Genomic DNA, 15,899 nt, shown 5'->3' with positions numbered 1-15,899 from the left:
TGGCTGGGGGCGATGCCCCATGGGGCTGCTGTGGGACTCAGGGGGATGCCCCATGGGGCTGAGGTGGGCTGTGGGGCTCAGGAGGATGCCCTGTGAGCTGCTGTGTGTCTGGGGGTGATGCCCATGGGGCTGAGGTGATCTGTGGGGCCCACAGAGATGCCACGTGGGGCTGAGGTGATCTGTGGGGCTCAGAGAGATGCCCATGGGGCTGAGGTCGGCTGTGGGGCTCAGGGGGATGCCCTGTGGAGGTGCTATGAGGTTCAGGGGGATGTCCCGTGCAGCAGAGATGGGCTGTGGGCTGGGGTGATGCCCATAGGGCTGAAGTGGGCTGTGGGGCTGGGGGCGATGCCCCATGGGGCTGCTGTGGGACTCAGGGCAATGCCCCATGGGGCTGAGGTGGGCTGTGGGGCTCAGGGGGATGCCCTGTGGAGCTGCTGTGGGGCTGGAGGCGATGCCCCATGGGGTTGAGGTGGGCTGTGGGGGCTCAGGGGAAGCACCATAGGACTGGAGTGGGGTGTTGATTGCCAAAGGGGACATCTCCTTTCCAGGCCCACGACAGCCGTGGGTGGGTGCTTGGAAAGGGATCTAGGAAAAGCAGTGGGTTTTGATCCTGCACCGGCTTCTGCACCAATTCCTGTTGTGGGTAGCCACAGTTATCCTCCCTTGCTCTGTTTTATCAGCCAAATATTTGACTGTGTGTTCTTACACTTCCCAAGAAGCTTGTTTTGACACTTCTGCCAATTTTTAAATGCTGGGTAGGTTTTTTTGGTTTTTTTTTTTACAAGAAGGAGTTGAAGCTATTAAAGTCATCATAAATAACAGTAAACAGATAAATAAAAGTAAATAACAAGGAAAATGAAAATGCAGATGATCGAGTGGTGCCCAGATTTAGCATTTGACCAACAGTCCCATTTGAAAGCAATTGCAAATTGAGCGCTGGATGCCAGAATTAATCAGGGTTTTTTTCTTTGGATAATTTTTTCACTCCATACAGCAGCTCATCTACATGCTTCACGGAGAGGCAACCTGGAGGTCTGGGCTGTGGAAGGAACCCACATGGTTTCCCACATCTTCCACACTATTGTATATTTAGTAACTTTTTACTCTTGCTGTGGACTTTAGGAAATAACTTGTATAGAATCCCAGGTTGGAAGGGACTTCAAGGATCATCTGGTCCAACATTGCTTGGCAAAAGCACGATCTAGACAAGACGGCCCAGCACCCTGTCCAGCTGTATCTTAAAAGTGTCCAGTGTTGGGGAACCCAGCACTTCCCTGGGGAGGTTATTCCCATGGCTGATTGTTCTCATTGTGGAAAATTTTCCTCATGTTCGATCGGAATGTCCCCAGGAGTAACTTGTACCCATTACCCCATGTCTTGTTCACATGACTCCTTGTAAAAAGGCAGTCTCCATCTTCTTTGTAGCCACCCTTTAGATACTGGCACATGGTGATAAGGTCTCCCCTGAGCCTTCTTTCCTCAAGGCTGGACAAACCCACTTCTCTCAGCCTTTCCCCATACGGCAGGTGTCCCGGTCCTTTGATCATCTTTGTGGCCCTTCCCTGGACGCTCTCCAGCCTGTCCACAACTTTTTTGTACAGCGGGGACCAAAACTGAAGACATCATTCCAGGTGTGGCCTGAGAAGCGCTGAGCAGAGTGGGATAATGAGTTCTTTGTCTCTGCTGGCGATGCCCTTGTTGATGCAACCCAGCATCCTGTTGGCTGTCTCTGCTGCTGCAGCACGCTGTTGGCTCACGTTGAGCTCGTTGTCCACCAGGACCCCCAGGTCCCTTTCCACAGAGCTGCTCCCCAGCCGGGTAGATCCCAGCCTGCGCTGCCCTCCTGGGTTGTGTTTTCCCAGGCGCAAGACCTTCCGCTTGTCCTTGTTGAACTTCATAAGGTTCTTGTTAGCCCACTCTTCAGCCTGCCCAGGTCTTCCTGCAGGGTGGCTCTCCCTTCTGAATTGACCGCTTTCCCACTCGGTTTGGTGTCGTCAGCAAACTTCATCAGAGCACGCTGGATCCCATCACCCAAATCATTGCTGAAGATGTTAAACAGATATTAAATTATTAATAATTTCCTCCTTTGCAGGTGATGCTGCTGAAGAATTCGCCAGCAGCACTGGTACTGCTATGGGTCTTCGGTGCCATGCCCAGTTTGGAAGGAAGCTCCCGTCAGGATCTCCAGACCTGCACTGGGTTGTTTTTCAATGCTTTCGCCTGCTGTGTGACTGGGTGCCAGGAAGCTGGCTCCGAAACCCCAAACACCTATGGGACCGGCATGTAAATTGGATATTCTTTGACACGTTTCTCTGTCTGAGGTGGTTGTAGGGTTTTTCCTGCAGAAGGGAGGTGTTTTCACCCAAAGCCCCCCACCAAAGGAAGGGGGAGGCTTGGGACATCCCTGGGGTGGCTCTGAACTGCTTGAGAAAGCAGAGGAGGTATTTCAAGACCGGGGGGGGGGGGGGAGGAACCAAGTAAACAGCTGTCTGTTGGAAATGACAGATTGGAGAGATATTATCAGGCAGGACAGCAAGATGCCTGGCTAGATTAAATTAGCACAAGGATTTTTTTATTTTTTTTTCCCCCTTTATTTTAGGAAAGCGAGTGAGAATGTGACAGCAAAATCTGCCTGCGGATGAAAAACTCTTTCAGCAGCCTTAGAGGCTGAACATGAGCTGGGTATTTTAAAAGCAAGGGGGAGCAGCAAGCTCTTCATCTCAAGACCCTTTCCCAGGAGGGGGGTTCGCAGTGTTTTCACCGGTATCAAAGCCACACGGCTCTGCAACAGGGCAACGAGGGCCCCGTGCAGGAGGCGCAAACATCCACACCTCCCTCCACTGCTGCACTAATGAGGCTTTTTGAAGTTTGTGGCCTTCCCTTGGCATCGCAGGCTTCGCTTGTTCAAACTTCTGCCTGCGGGCATCCCCCTCCCAAAATTACCGCAGGATTATTAAAAGAAATATTTTACTAAGGATCTCGCTAATAACATACTCCCAACCCCGGAGGAAGAGACGCTACCTCAGCGTTTGGAGCCTTGCTAGCAACCAGCCCAAGAGGAGCGAAGCCACGTAAAACCTTCAAATATGAAATTTAGGGGATTGTGGGCAAGTGGTGGGCGACAGCCGTGCAGAGGACGAGGGGAGGAGGAGGAGGAGGAAGAGCCAGCAGCCCCCTGCTCGCCTTTGCACGGTGCAAACCACCCCAGGAGTTTCTCTGCTCAGTATCCTGTTACCACTTGAATCAAGACCTGGATGCCGAGGCAGCTTATTTTTAGCACATTTTGGACATAAAGTGAAGCGATTGCTGGTGAAATACGCAGTACTGACAGCCCTGGAAAATCTTTATTCATCTGCAGCGGCAGCAGGGGAGGTTGTGAGGAAGCAAGGCAGCTCCAAGCTGCAAACCGAGTCCCCCAGTTTCTCGGGCTCAGCCTGCCCAGTGCTGTGCCGTTACTGGTGGTCACTAGGAGAGGGTTTTTCCACGCTCTGAGTGGACCGAGCACAGTGGGGAGGAGCACGATGCGCGGGGGAGTGTCACGCTGCGGATTTGGACAGCCTGGAGCCTCCAGCTGAGCTCTCTGCATCCCGGTCAGGGCGGCTGCTGGAGCTCAACTGCCGTGGTGGTGGGGCCATAAAAGTGAGAGAGACTTGGAAAACATGAGTATCTGAACCCCGCTCTGCTAGTCCTAGGCCTTGCGGCGTTCGCTGCGCTGATGCAGTGCTGGGTCCGTGCAGCCTGGGGGGCCCAATGGCACCAACACTGCCCGTGCTGCCTCCGGCAGTGATTTATTTTTTTAGGGAAAAACCCCAAAGAGGGCACTTAGGAAGCAAGTACTGTGCAGAACAGTCCTATTTCTGAGCCCCTCGCTTGGGATCTTGCTGAAACCCTCCAGCACGACTTTGTGCCTGCCGCACCTGAGCTGGCTGGGTAGATCTCTGTTGCCTGGAGCTGGCTGCTTTGTGAGGATGGAGCCACGGAGGGGAAGCCAGAGCTTTCCCAGCAGCAAAAATGGGTCCCTTTGGCATTCAAAGGCACAGCCTGCCAGAGAGCCAGGAGATCCCTGGATGGGTGCCTTGGACAGTAGCTAGAGTTGCTGAGAGAGGTCAGGGTGACCGCAAGCGATGTCCCCCCGCATCTCTTGGCCAGGAGGATGCACGCACGGCGTTCACATGCTTGTCGTCAGTAAGCTTGAAATCCAACCACGGGCAACTCGGGGATGTGACAATTGTTTGTGTCTGCCTCGAGACAAATATCTCGGTGTCCGTCCCCCCCCCATCAGAAACTTGCTCCTCTACTGCGCGTGTGTTTCGAGTTTCCTCATGCGTGGGTGTTTGGATATGTAATGAGCACATAGTTCAGGATGAAAACAAGTTGCGTGGAAGAGCCAAGTAACGCCAAAAAAATGAAAGCAATACAAACAACAACATGGCACGCGGCCATACCAGCTAAGATCGTGGGCCAGCCGGATCTCACGTACTCCCCGGAGCTGCAGAGCCGATCAGCTGTTGGAAAAAGAGACCTTTAAAGACCAGCGAGAGGAAATAGCATTGGCAGCGCAGGCCGCAGCGTGTTTCCTTCCAAAGCAGGACAGAGCCAAGGACATGAGGCAGAGCTGTAACATTTGGGGTCTCGTTGCTCAGCCATGAAGTAAGGCGAAAACCTCAAGTGGGCTGCAGTTGTGTAAAATCCTATTGTTTTCCGAGCGGAAGCGGAGCGCTGGCCTGATGGAGTATTCTCGTACCAGATTTTGGCGATGCTCTCTCACCTCACTGAGCTCTCTCTGCAAAGCCAGGGCTTCATTTTAACCCAGTACATCACGCAGGGGGAATAAACCCACCTGACTGCAGTGGACCTAGACCGGAGAGCATCTTCCCAAGCCAAACCTGTGCTCCCTCCCATAGCATCTTCAAAGAAAATTACCTCTAACCTGTGGGCAACGCTGGAGCGGGACTAGAGGAAATGGCAAAAAACTCCCCAAACTGGCCTCCCTCATCATCATCTCTCATTTTGATGACATAATCGGGAAAAAAAAGTGGCAAAGCTGAGTAGGAGTCCCATTTTCTGCGGGGTCTCGATGCATTTCCACACTGAAAAGGGGCCAGAGCAGGCCTCAAAGACAGGTTATTTCATTTTTTTCCTCCATTTGGGGAGAGGAATCATCTGTGCCTCCTTACAACGTAGTGAAAGAATACCTCCTTCAACATAATAAAATACCTCTCCTGATCTAGGCCCTGATCCAAACATCTGCTCCTAGGCCATGCACTTAAATACCTGCTTGAGTCCTCTTCACCACCTCTTGCAGCATCCGTCCTGTGGTTAGCGGCTTAAATCAGTGAAAGAGCTCACTGGCAATCCAGAAGGTTGAAAGGGGCCTGAAATACCAGCGCCTCCATACACACATTGGCATAATTCTTTGCATAAAAGCCAGCTTTAAAAGGCTTGTTTTACAAAGCACAAGCGTGCATTTTTTTGGGGAATCAAGGTCAGTAACTCAGCTTCATTCACCAGTCTCCAGCTGCAAAACAACATGCCCCAGACAATGGAGGAGAGTGTATCTGAGTCAGAAGATGCCTTTTAAGGGACGCAAGTGGCTCCGAGCCACACCGAGGAAAGCAGATCTCCTTAGTACCCTTGCATGCTCGGCCCCATCTGAACTGAAACGGGGCACCCGAGGGCAGGAAAAGCTGGTGAGACGGGAACGGCAGCGCAAACCGTATTTGCACCCTCTGTGCTTCGGGAAAATGTGCTTTTCCGATGTCACCCCCGCGCCACCCTCTCCGTGCCCACCAGCGTGACGCGCCCCCGCGCTCGGCTCCGCTGCACGATTCAGCGAGCGCTCGTAGGAAGCAGACGAGATGCTCGCAGCTGCGCCACGGGCTAAAAATATTTGCTCATCCCTTCCACCCCCCCAGCCCCAGGCAGGTGCGCTCATCCCGGGCAGGGCTGCTCCCACGGGGATGGGCTGGCACGCCGGGCGCGCGCTGCTCGTGGCACGCTGCGGGTCGGCGCTTCTCCCTTTTTTACGTGGAGACCTTGGGTGTTGTGATTATTTCTCTGAATCACCCAAAGAGGATGCTCTGTCCTGCGTTTCAGATGCACAATGTGCCTTGGAATTCAATAGTTGCTATAGTGCCGTAATTACACATTTTATGGAGTACTTAGTCACACTGGCTAGAGCTCTTGTTATTAGGTTTGGACTCCTTCTGCTGCTTTATTTTAAAGACCTTTCTGCTAAACGCTTTCTCTCTGCATTAAAAACAGTTTATTTCAGCATTTGCTCCCTCCAAAGATAGCCCAGATGTGTGGTTGCGATGGAGCACTGGTCACCAATTTGACAGGAGGAAGGCTGGAGCTCGCAGCCTGCTTTCTGCCGTGGTGCTCCAAGACGCACATCAACGTTGGCTTCAATGACACCAGCAAAACATTTCCCAGGATCCAGGAGCTCTTGAGCACTGATCCGGGCAACGTTGCTCTCTGCGGTTTGGAGACAACTCGTGCTGTCTGCTTGGGGCATCCGCACCTTCCCGGGTGCTCCCCTTGCCCTCAGCGGTATGGAGAAGGTGGGCTCCTTGGGTGCTCTTCCCAGGGGTTATGGTTCAGCCCCCTTCGATGGGACACATCTTGGGCGAGGATGAATCACTCTTCCCAAGGTGCTGGTCGTAAAAGACTCCATTTTAGTGCAGACAGCTGAGAGGGGTAAAACAAGCCCCATGCTCTACATCGCTCCTCCAAACAGCAGGGATGCTCTCCACCCTACACAGCAGGATTGGCCTTTCCTCTATTAACCTCTTTCTGTGCCCGAGGTTCCCCATCTGGAGAATGGAGCTAAATACTTAATTGCCTACTTTCTAAGGAGTCAGGCAGGATAATTAGCTAATGTTTGGGTAATGCGTCATAGGGTAGGAGTGATAAGTAGTCTTGCTGTCAGCAGCACAGTGGGAAGTGGAGGACTCAATCTTGGTTTTCAATCAGGAATGTCATGGTCTCCCCTAAGTTCATTGTTCCCAGTGACTAGTCTGCTGAGGGCAGGGGACTTGTGCAAAGTGTTTAAAGGAGGAGGACGCCAGGGACAGTGGAGAGCTGTTCATGATCCAGAAGAGCTGCGAGAATAACGGGGTGGATTTCAGAAAGAGAAAACTGCCGATGAAGACGAAAGCAGACAATGAAGACAGAAAGTGCTTACGTCTGTAGCTGTAGTGTAAATATTCAGTAGCAACATCCTCTGAGTAACAGAAGTGCATCATAGAAACTTTTCTTGCACTGCACTTACGGCATGCATGCAGCACAGTGGGAAGCGCGACACAGAGACCCATCTAACTCACCCTGGGGACTGAAGTAGACTCAACCTAAAAGAGATTTCACATCTTTAATTTTTATTATTCTGCAAATTACGTTATGGGTGAACTTGAAGCCCTTCTCATGTCCGCTGATCATAATTGATGAGATTTCAATTGTGCCTCCTTGAAGTTAAACATCTGAGAGACACTTTGGTTAATAGTTTGTCTTTCAGAGCAGTGCATTAGCTCTCTTGTGCTCCTGTCTGCTTAATTTAGAGCGAGTGGCTGAGAGTGGTGCAATTAAGGAAGGAATCTTGGGCTGAAGTTCTCAACGCTTTCAAATGACCAGCAGACCCTTCAGCGCCAGCTTGTTTTTACAGTAGCTGGAACAACACTTTCCATGACTCACTACTAATTATGCTCTGGGTTCACAAACAAATGTTTTTAACCTCTTCTTGTTGTATATGAAAATTACTAAACCGTCAGTGCCGTCCCAGTGCCCTCCTGGTAGCGCCGCTGTGATCTGCTGACCCACCTCTGCAAGCCTGGCTCTTGTGCTTTCCAGCCAAGCCAGGGAAGCACATTCTCCCTCTGCCTCTTTTTTGAATGAGCCGATGTTTCTCATGCTCTCTATTTATTTTCTCATCCTGGAGACAGTCTCATGCTTTGATCCGCGAAAAAATGACTTTTCCAGTGAGGTTGCTGGGCTCTCCCTGTTTCCTGTTGAGTGTCCAGCCACAGGCCACGTGGAGATGATGCCAGCTCCCTTCTCTTTTCCCCAGCGGTGGTTAGCCAACCACAGACCATCTCAGCAATTTCTGCCAGCTGCTCTGCACCCGGCATGGACATCTCGCTTGGGATCTCCACAGCCAGGAGCCGGGAGAGGAGGAACGCAGATAACCTGGAACTGATCCTCTCCACCACTTGCATTCCCCAACCTTGTGCAGAGAGGTCCGTAAGGAACCTCTGGAAAAGGAGAGCATCCTTTCCTTGCCAGGCCTGATGAAATTCCACGGACACGCTGTGGTGGTGCATTGCCCGCTGCAAGACAGAGTGTGCCAAACCCACCGCCCCGTCCCAGGGCTCCCCAGGGAGGGGTTGTGCCCAGTTTATGAAGGCTCAGAAAGGTTGTTTTATTCTAGAGAATCGCTTCCTGTTGTGTCTAGTCCTGGTTTTGTACTAAGAAAGTGGAAATACTGGCAGCAATTCTGGGAAGGGCAGGGCTTGGGGAAGGATAAGCCTATTCATCAAGATCACTCCTCAGGCGATGGCTAGATGCTCCACTTAATGCCCTCTTCGGCACTCTGGTTCAAGTGGAAAATAAGAAGAACACGCTGCTCCCATGAAGAGGGACGAATTTTCCTTCCACCAAAGAGAGAAATAAAATTGCATGAAGGAATAAGCATCTTCTCTCAGTGTAAGTCATTCAAGGAATCTTAAGCTGCATTTTTTTTTTCCCAGAGGTTGCTTCAGCAGCAAATCCACTCAAATAGCCCCCTCTGTACTGCCCAGAGCCCAACACTAAGGGCTACTCCCCCCGAAAGGCTGGTTTGGGGGGGTTGGGGTGACACATGGGATGGAGCTGGTTTCCCACACATCCAGCAGTTTTCAGTCCACTGCAGGGCAGTGTTTTCATTTTCTGGGGAGGCAGGAGAGCCACGTACGCAGCAGGAGGTTTCGTTTCTCACCACGCTCAGCTTCTCCCACCCTGTAGGAAGCAATTTCCCAGGAGCCACAGATGGGCATGGCCTGGTGCCTGAGCCCATTCAGACACTGCTAGTCTCTGCGGTTACATCATTTTGCAATCTGGTCCTGGGAAGAGGAGGGAGACAACGGTCCTGTGACTGCTGAAGGCTTGGGATGGACTCGTGCTTACGAATAGTCGTCTTTGTGGGCTTGGCAGCCAGAGCTCAGAGGCTTGTGGGCTGCGTAAGTGCCATCCATGCTGCTTTCCTGACCTGCTCCCACATCCATGGAGTGGCTGTGGGGCTCAGGAGCCTCCCCACATAGCTGAGAATGCAGGGTCCTGCTCCAAATGGGCCAGAGGGGAAGGATACCCTACCCAAAGCCAGAGGAGAAGAGAGAGAGGAGAAGAATGACCCATGTCACCATGTGCTTCAACGTGGATACCTGGAAAAGCCCGGTCCAGAAAATATCAGCCCAACATGTGCTGGAATAAAACAAGCTCCCTTCTAAACCCATCCAGCCTGGGATTTCCCTTGCTGGTTTAAACTGGGATACAAGACGGCATTAAGATCGTGTCCTGAAGTGGTGCTGCATGCCACAAGCCAAGAAAATCCCAGTTTCTCCTGGTGCTGGGAGTAACAGGATGGACACCCCAAAAGGCAGCGTGCCCTTCTCCAGTCTGGACACCTAGCAAAGGCCTTTACTTCCCACGCAGGTCATCCTGCGTTACCTGCTGATGTATTCGTGTTTGTCCAGACGTAGGTGCAGGAAATTCAAGGTCCTTGGTCACTGCAGGGAGAGAAGGAATTTGCCTTGCATAAGCCCCAGGATAAGAGCCTTTATGTGGGCACTTTGTTTCTGGGAATTGTGTCAATGAGGCCCAAGGCTGCCTGTGCCCTTCTGCAACGTGAGGCTCTCAGCCCATGGGAGCCCTCCAGCTCATTCTCTCATCTTCCCCAAGACCCTTATTTCTCCCCTGTGCCATGAGGCTGGACATCTTTATCAAAGATGGGGAATATGGCTCCATGCAAAATTGGAAGAAGCTTGAGTGTGTGCCACAACCTCACCAAATATACCCCTCTCTGCGCCCCAAAGCTGCGGCTTCAGTCACGGTTCCTGACTCCCTGCTTACCCTGGATGTCTGGGGAGCACCTACCGCCCATACCTGCTGGGGACCTCTAAAAATGAGCCCAGGGGAGACAGAACAGCTCTGCCTCCTCTGGCAGGACAGCAGCAGCAGACATGGCTCACCTCTGGGAATACACAGCTCCGAAGATAAAAATAACTCCTTCTGGAAATGCAAAAGGGCAAAGCAAGCGAAGAAGAAAGCATGAGTCAAGCCAGGTTTGCACGGGAAAAGGGAAGGTGGGGGAAAGAGCGACAATGAAACACTGAGACAGGGGGTCGATGCTACAGAACAGTTAAAGGAGGGCGAAGGGTTTGCAAAAATACCAGCCCAAGAAGTACCAGAGAGACGGATCTATCTCCAGAGGGTGAGGGCTAGAAGATATAAACCTGCTCTGCCTGGCATCACCTGGGCAAGGCTGGAGGGGATGGCCACAAAACCCGCATCCCCAGGGGTGCTCTGGGCCCCATGCAAGGCTTTGCCTCCACAGCACGGGCCCCACTGAGCTCCACCACCCCGAGCACCTACCCCAGCTCCCCATGCAGCTCCTTCATTGTCGACCCCGCAGCCGTGAAGAAGGGTTTCTTCCTCCTAAACCAGCTGAGATGCCGACGTCCTGCCAACAGAGAAGGTGGCTGGGTAACATCAGGAACCGACGGCGATTGCAGCCACGGGCAGATTGGAGGTGCCAAACCTGCCCACGGCAACTGCTGGGGTGTCTCATGTCAAGAGTGATTCAAGCCACCCACTGCTCCTGCCCGCTTAGACCTTGGCTTCCCCTGCTGCCAGCAAGAAGCAGTCACGTCTCGCTGTGTAGGCATCTAGAGTACATGACTGAGTGCGAAACCAGCTAGCGATTAAAAGGAAGGTAATTCCAAGAAAATGCTTGCATGTATTAGGCGAGGACAGCGTGTACTCCAGACTGCTGAGAGAGGAAAAGAAGCAACAGTGGTGACCTTTTGTAAGTCTGGAAAACCAGGGAGATAGCTGGGAACTTGGAAAAGTGGTCAGAAAATGGAAAGAAGAGCAATCTTGGAAATTTTTACCTGGCAATTCTGACTTCAGGCCCGAATACAGCAAGGGGAAAGACAGGGCGTGACATAAAATCTCTGACTATCTAGAGGATGAGGGAATAACAAAAGTTAAGTCGTGGGGCTGTCAAGAGCGTGTAGATGGAGAGATTTCTTAGGAGTCTACAAAATGAGTGGATGTGGGAACACCGTAAAGCAATACATCAACTCATTTGTGAAGAATTTGATGCAGTGTCTAACAAAGCCCCCCCTTTTTTTTTTTTTTTTTTTTTTTTTAATTAATTTCTCTTGGCTTGGATCTGAACATCGTCACACAGGCTGAACATTGCAATTTAAAGGTCCTCTCAGATGACCACACGATATCTTGATTCCTCCCAGATAAGCGTTTCTCTTAATGACCGCATCCCTCCGTGGAAGCCATCGCTCTGCAGACATGAAACCACTGCATTCATCTGCCTCCTCCAACCTCAGTGCAGAGAAGACTCGGCAAAACACCCCATCCTCCGGGATGGAGGCGGGAAAGTGAGAAAGCCAGCAAATGAGTCATCCCAGCCTTACAGGCAAGATTTGCTTGGGATCTGCGCCTTGCAGGAGAAGAGCCGTGCAAGGGGCTTGCAGGAAGCTGATGCTGGTCCTGCAGAGACCCTGGACCCTGCTCAAGGACCACCCTGTGTTATATCAGTCATTATCAAGACCTTAATGAAAGTCTGCACCAGCCCCCGGCATGGCCTTGTCTCCCTCTCCTGTCCTGCAGGTCCATCTCTGCTGGCTTTCCATCAGTGGAGAAGTACCTTCTGAGAAGATGAAGCAGTGGTTTGTGGCCAAAATCCTAAGGGATGCAAATGTAGGCCACGGTGCAAGAGAAACTGGCTTTCCAACTGTGAGTGGCAAGAATGGGCCCTCATTAAGGAACCGCAACGTGATCCATCGAGGCCATCTCTTGCAACATGCCGAAGACCTGATTATGGTCATTTGACTCCCTGCTTCCACTGCATGCCTGGGAAAGGGACGCAGTAATTAAAGTTTGAATCTCATTAAAGCCCAGAAAGTGCTTGGCTTTCTGAGAATCCAATTATCACAAATGCTACGTAATGCCAGTCAGGGCACGGCTTGTTTTTAGTGTTTGGAATTATTTTTGTTGAACATACAAATAGGGTGTGAATTCAAATTTTTCAGAGGATGTTGAAAATCCAAAGAGGACACAGTTACAGATGCAATTCAAGGCCTGGAGAAAACACCTTGGAGAGAGGGAGGGAGAGGCTGCAAGGACACTGCTCACCAGAAAAAGGAAAGGTGGGAACACAGCAATGCCGCAGAGCAGGGGTGCCCGGGCAGCAGGGATGATGCACAGCCTGCCCGAAGCCTCCAGGGCAAATCTGGCTGGGTCTAGACCAGCATCCCATCGAGGTGGCAAGTCCCAGCTCCTGCACTGGTGACGTTAGGCACAGAGCAGTGGCCTGCCATGGCTCAACCACATCCCGACCTGTGCTGTCTCACTGCTTGGGTTTTGCAGGCAGAAAGTCCTTGTGTTGACGGGCGGCTTGGTCCAGTGTGTACTCACGGGATGGGCATGAGCTGGGAAACGACGTAAGCCGGCAGCAAGAGATGAAGCTGCTCTTCCTCTCCCTCCTCAACGTAGCGAGCCCTTCAAAAACACATTTCTGGGAGCAGAAGCTTGCCACCTTCAGAGGAAATTGATCTTTCTAACAAGTGGTTGACTGTGGAGAGGGAAGAGGTAGGGATCCCTCGCTAGGAGCCTTTCTGAGGACACAAGCCACGTGTCTCAGCACACCTACATCTGGCCCCCGTGGCCACGCACCAACCCAGCGGTCCTTTCCCCACGCGACAGCTGCAGAGCCCATCCGAAATATCCTCCCCCTCCGCTCCCAGCTTGTCCCCGGGCTGCGACCCCAGGGTTTTACCAACAGTGCAGCCAGGGGGTTACGGAGCATCACCCCTACCCGGAGCCGGCGGTGGGATTTGGGACGCCTGGCTTTGCTGTGCCGCTCAGCTGCTGACTCACCAGGGGAACGGGGACAAGGCACTTAACTGCTCTGTGCCTCAGTTTTCTCAGCTGTAAACGCGTATTAAAACAATAACCTAATTTGCCGGGGTGCTGACAACCTCCAGCAGCGATAGTGAGGAGCTCTGCCAACCTGGGGTAAAAGGTGCTAGTTAAGTGCAAAATAGTATTATGCTTTTTGTGGCACAGTGTGTCTGCCATACATTACACTTATGTAACATTACTTAGCACTTAGTCGGCACTTCACATCTTTAACTAATTACACACAATCGAGCCATTTACCAGCGTGAACAGAAAAACATCCAGTAATGACTGATCTGGAAGTGTTGGACTGATTTCCAGACTCCTCCAAGAGTGAGAATTGCAGAAGGTGGGAAATAGGATTTTGAAAAAGAAAGGCCAAACAAACAAACAAACACACGGATGCATTAAAAAAAAAAAAAAAAAAAAAAAGAAATAAAGATCTCAAACCGTGTGTCTGCATCGAAAGACTTGCAGGGTGAAAAAGCCCGCTGCATTTTCTCACAGAAACAGCCAGCCAGAGCTCAGACTGCAGCATCTCCAAAGGATATTTAAAATTCACCTCCTCCTTCTTTTTGCAATTAAACACATATTCTTATGCACCTCGACTTTTAAAATAAATAATGACAATTTTTAGCGCTAGCAATTAAAAGCGACGCTGTTTACATTTTAATTAGCTCCCTCAATGTGACTAGCTCAGCTTCTTTCAATCAGAAATGGATGTATTTAGAAACAAGACATCTTTAACGCTCTTCGGTTTTCTGTAAACAGTAGCCCTGCTCTGCTTTCAGGTTCTCAGGGTAGAGGGAACAGAGAGGCAATCTGCTGGATAGAAAGCTCTGCACAGCTTTTCTTCCCGGTGGCGATTCTCTGTGGGAGTGCAGAAAAGGAAGTTTATTTTGGAAGTGAGAAAAATAAAGCAAGGTTTTGTTCCAGGAGAACACAAAGATAAGTAGCATCTGTGCAGCTGGAAGTGCTGCATGTGGCTGTGAAGACCGTACTTACAGCTGCAAAATGCCAGGTACATTTTCAGATCCTGGTAAGACTTCAGAAGGCATCAAAGGGCTACCAAGCTGGTTTCCAAGATGCATGTTCCACCCACCTTTGGCTTGCGCTTGCAAAATCATCCATCATATTTCGGCTCAGTGCCATCTGTAGGCCTTGATTCAGCGTAGTGAGAGTCGATGAAAACTTCACCGCTGATTTCAGTACAAATAAGAGTGCTGTTACAGCCTGGAGAATACAGGTGGGGTACATGGGGCCCTGGGGCTCTACATATCAAAACTGTTTCATCTGAACCTCCTTCAGCAATTCATCGTCTGCAGGCAGCAGGTTGTAGCCGGCACATCTGCATCTCAGATGCGAACCCCTTGGAGAAGAGGCAGATGTCAAAACACCACTAGGAAAGCTTTTGCTGCTAAATAATTCGATCAAATAAGCAGCAACTGCGAACATGTTGATAAAGTGTGCAAAGGAGAAGCGGGTTCAGAGATCCACATTTAATAGGAGCGTGGTAGGGTTTTAGTGCTGCTAAGCAATAGTCTCCTTTCTGCATCCTCACACGCTGCTAAGTGAAGAGGTGTCATTATTTCTGACTCACAAATAAACCCAGTGGCTTGCCCAGGGCAGCGGAGGAAAGTCTTTGGAGGTAGGGTGAGGGTTTGACGCTTGTTTGGGGAAAGTTTTGCCCAAATATCTCTGTTTTCTGTTTCCCAGTGATTTCGGCCCTGGCGGGGTGCAGGGGAGAAGGTCCAGAGGAGACACAACTCCTGAGAGCTCCAGCACTGAAAAATGCATTTACCTTGTCTCTTTACTTCAGTTTCGCTCTGTATAAACAGAGCTCCCTGGCATGGGGTAAATGTAGGGAAAATGCCCTCTGAAGACCAACTATTGTTATGTGGTTGGGAGAGGAAAGGCAAATCGCTGTGATTTGAAAGATAATAGAGCATATATGCCACGGCTGAGTTTGTAAGGAGAAGGAATGAGATGTTTAGGGTTTGTCTGGCTTATTTCCATGGACAATGACTCCTTTGTTCAGGAGAAAAAGGCTGTAGAGATCGTGCCTTGGGCGATTTCTGGTGGTTCCCCCCAGGGATGGCTTCTGCAGAGCTGGCTGGGGTGTCGGTGAGCAAAGCTCCAGGCTTGTCCCTTGCGAGCCCCAGGATCCCCTAAGCCTGTGACCTTCCCTCACTGCATGGTCTCCTCTAACTACATAATAAGCAGATAAAATAATTAGAGCTTCAAGGGCTTTGCATTAGCTTGTGCCCATCGTGCGCCAGGATCCGCTGGGTGCACATGGTCGCAATCACACCCAGCTTCTGAGTTGCTTTTAGAGAAATCCGTTCATAGCCTGGTGCTGGGGAAGGAGAAAGACCAGAAAGCTGAAATACACGAGGGCCACCCTGTAGGGGAATGCAGGCTTGTAGGCTGAAAGCGCTGCTCCCGTTTGCCCCATGATGACCATCGAGTCTGTCTGATTTATCAGTTGTTCCCCATGGCAGAGCTGCAGAGTCTGATACTACATCACTGGGAGTTCTTGGTTTAGTCACGATAGTGATTAAAGTGGGATGGGTTTTCCGTTGGTTTTTTTTTTTCTTTCCATGTAACTGGTGCTTCGAGGATGAGACGGGGCCCCCCCAAAATGCTTCTGCACTTGAAAGTCTCCTCCTTTCCCTCTTCCACAGATGCACATCTGGATGGTGAGTGCAGAAACGCTGGCACAAAGCGCGTCC

This window comes from Leptosomus discolor, chromosome 1 (assembly GCF_034619465.1).
Source record: "Leptosomus discolor isolate bLepDis1 chromosome 1, bLepDis1.hap2, whole genome shotgun sequence".
Lineage (NCBI taxonomy): Eukaryota > Metazoa > Chordata > Aves > Leptosomiformes > Leptosomidae > Leptosomus > Leptosomus discolor.
The sequence above is the reverse complement of the archived record's forward strand: the minus strand, read 5'-3'. Positions refer to the sequence as shown.